Genomic DNA, 3,440 nt, shown 5'->3' with positions numbered 1-3,440 from the left:
CCTTGAACAAATATATAAAATATATAAATAATACATATTATGTAAACAATTAAAAGTAAATACATGTACGTATTTTAAATATGTAATTATTCCAAAGTTTGCCACTTGTACTGATAAAGTTTTGTGAATTGTTTGTGTATATACATGTATAGTTAAAGATAAGAGAAAGTATTTTAGCATTGTTGAAATTTAGTTCTTGATTACCGATAACAAAAAGTTACATTTTTGGTGACCATAGGTAGTATAGATTTAGGAATGGGAGCGCTCTATTTTCAATGCTGCTCCATTGGCTTAAGAGATGACTTTCACTGGCCCATTGAGCCTGATTTATTAAAGCTTTACAGGGCTAGAGAGAATACATTTTAATCAGTGAAGCTGAGTGATCCTGAAGACCTGAAATTAATTTCCTAAAATACATTTGCTATTTGTTAGCTATTTTAATCCTGGACCAGATTCATTCCAGGTTTGCAGTATCGCCCAGCTTCACTGATGAAAGTGTATTCTCTCCAGCCTTGGAGGGCTTTAATAAATCAGGCACATTGCGTCAACGCATGCGCTTCTCCACATGGCATGCATGCCATTCATTTTTACCAGTGTGCTGTGGTGCCATGGGCAGCTAGAAAAAATCATGGATGAATGATGTCGGAGGACCAGATTTTTATCGGAGATGAGCACGACAATTCGTCTCAGTCAACAATCATCTGACATATGTATGTAGCTATGTAGCCTAAGCCAATTAACACCAATATGACTTGACCTGCAAACTATTTAAACTCAGCAGAAGGAATGCACTGTCATAAATAAGTTTGTGATCGAACGCTAGCCAGATGTTACTTATACTGCGCATAACTTTGATCGGTTACCGACAATCTTCAATGTAGTGTTGCTTATATTTTAGGCTGTTAACCCTCTCCTGCCTGGAACACTCGATGTCAAGCTGGGATGTCACAGCTAATTCATCCAAACTGCCTTGGATAAAAGCCCAACTTTCACTTCTCTTTCTCTAAATATTTACCAAAAGATAAAAAGTTTCTCTTATTTCTCATAAAGTTTACAAGGTCTCATGAAAAGCTCAAATTTCTCTTTTTTATTGACAATGAATACAAATATTTTACTTTGAACAGTCATGAGACAATCGGGCCTGGTGTACCTAAATAAATGAAGAACAGAAGGGATTACCTGATGGGTGGAAATAGATCTCCGGCACGTCATGGACTGCAACTCCTGAACCTGTCTATGTGATTGCACATTGATGTTCATTGTGTATGGTGCAGCCATGGATTGCTGTACACTGATCGAAATAATGACACCTAAGCTGAACCACAGAATCTGCATGGCAACATTTATCCAACAAATACAATGAATTAAATGAATGTGACTTGCTTGCTATGCGATAAACACACCAAACTATATTAAAAATGCACACTATGCAATCATAGGAAAAAACACATTACGGTATATATGTACAGGAATTTATCAATGGAATCGCCATTCTAGGCACACTGCACTACACACATAAGGATTCTGTTTTTGCAATACATATTTAGGCCAGACAACTGCATCTAAGTGATCTCTTTATGTCCCGTCCCTACTCTACTGTGCAAAATGCCAAATACTTACTGGCTAATAGTATGATTAAAAAGACATAAAGCTCCAATGTGGGGTAAACAGACACAATTGAAGGAGATCTGGCCACTGACCTGTACCATGCAATATAGCTATACTATACTGCAAACATTTCCCATTTCTACTGACAATTATTTAAATATGCACTGGACATGTACCTGGAAAATATGTTTTTATACTGTCCTCTTTAGGATAGAACTTTATTTTAAGCTGACCCCCAGCCTTCCCTTAAAACTTGTACAGGTGTACGGGCCCCTCTCCTAAACTGAAATTGCCTACTCTAATTTTACTGGACACCATTACCTTCTAATAGAGTTCAATAGAAGTTGCAAAAAGTCAGAGCCTGTCCTAATTCCTGGCTGGAGGATCTCTGGCATCACCTAGCCCTATTCTCCCCAGTCCTTGGGCCATTCCTTTAATTCACTAGATTTCATTGAATCATTTCAATCAAAGGCTCAGCATTGCAGGTAGGTGTGACCTAGGGCAGTCTGCATGCAAGTATAGCCCGTTCCTGATATCCACCACCCAAAGCATTTTGATGTTTGCATAACTTGTCCCAAGAGTCAGCCTACTGCTTGAATCAGAACTATTGGTTCTTCAAGGGGCTCTTGAGAAGAGTCCTAGGGCAGGGTACCTTGATGTTTTTAGCAAGCTTTCTACTTCATCCTATTGGCTCCTCTCACTAACAATGATCTGCCTGCATTGCAGAGAGAAGAATGTTGACCTAGTGATGGCTGAGTTTAAAATAAAGTATTAAAAATGAAGAGGATTACTTGGCATGTTGTTGAGAGGGGAGAAGGATGAACCAGGAAAGGCAAAATAAATGCAGATTTCTTCTTCTTTGAGAAAAAAAAAGCAGCAAGGCTTTTTATTACTGTAGTAAAATCCTCTTACCAATTACTTTACATTATAAATTGATCCAAAATGTGTAGCGCAGTATGTATTTGGCATGCTGAGACGCAATATCTCGTGTGCACATGTGCAGCCAGTCCAGGTGGCCAAACTTTAAAGGAAGCTAGTGATGGAGTTCACAGACTTGTTTGTAGGTTGGATCCAGCATTGGATAGCATAGGATGCAGTTTTATTCCAACATGGTACATGCATTTAGAAATTCTAGCAGCACATAGACAGAACCCCTTCCCTTTCCCAAAATTAATAAATAAATAATTCCATGATCATTTGGTTACTATTAGTATATCGACCCAAATGTCTAGCTTGAATTTTGTTGAATATTTGCTGAGCCCTAAATATCACAGACTACAAAAATTCCAAGACCCCCGAGAGCTGCGGGAAATACATTTACAGAGGATTATGTAACCACACAGCCCCCATCCTCTGCCCATCCTGGATAATAATTAATGATGAGTACACAATCTGGGGGTGACAGGAAAAGGGCACATTGTGTACTGCTAGGCTCTGTGCCCTTCCCAGGTACCACCCCGGGGTTCTGGGTACACACAGTCCTTTCCAGGATAATACTAGCTGCTCTCTGCCCCCAGATAAAAGCTGAACCTCCCTCTAACGTCACCAGCAGCTGCTGCAGCAACTTAGGGAAAAAAACTTCCAAAACTTCCAGACTGTGAACAGGAGAAGAGCAGAGAAAAGGGCTGAGAGTGGGGCTGCCAAGTGGGACTGAGTGACTAACTGAAGGGACTGAACACCTACTGACTGCAGGAACTGAGCGCCTACTGCATACTGACTGCAGGAACTGATCACCTACTGCATACTGACTGCGGGAACTGAGCACCTACTGCATACTGACTGCAGGAACTGAGCACCTACTGCATACTGACTGCAGGAACTGAGCACCTACT

The sequence above is a fragment of the Pyxicephalus adspersus genome, chromosome 2 (genome assembly GCF_032062135.1).
Source record: "Pyxicephalus adspersus chromosome 2, UCB_Pads_2.0, whole genome shotgun sequence".
In the NCBI taxonomy this organism is placed as follows: Eukaryota; Metazoa; Chordata; class Amphibia; order Anura; family Pyxicephalidae; genus Pyxicephalus; species Pyxicephalus adspersus.
This window is presented reverse-complemented; position numbering follows the sequence as displayed.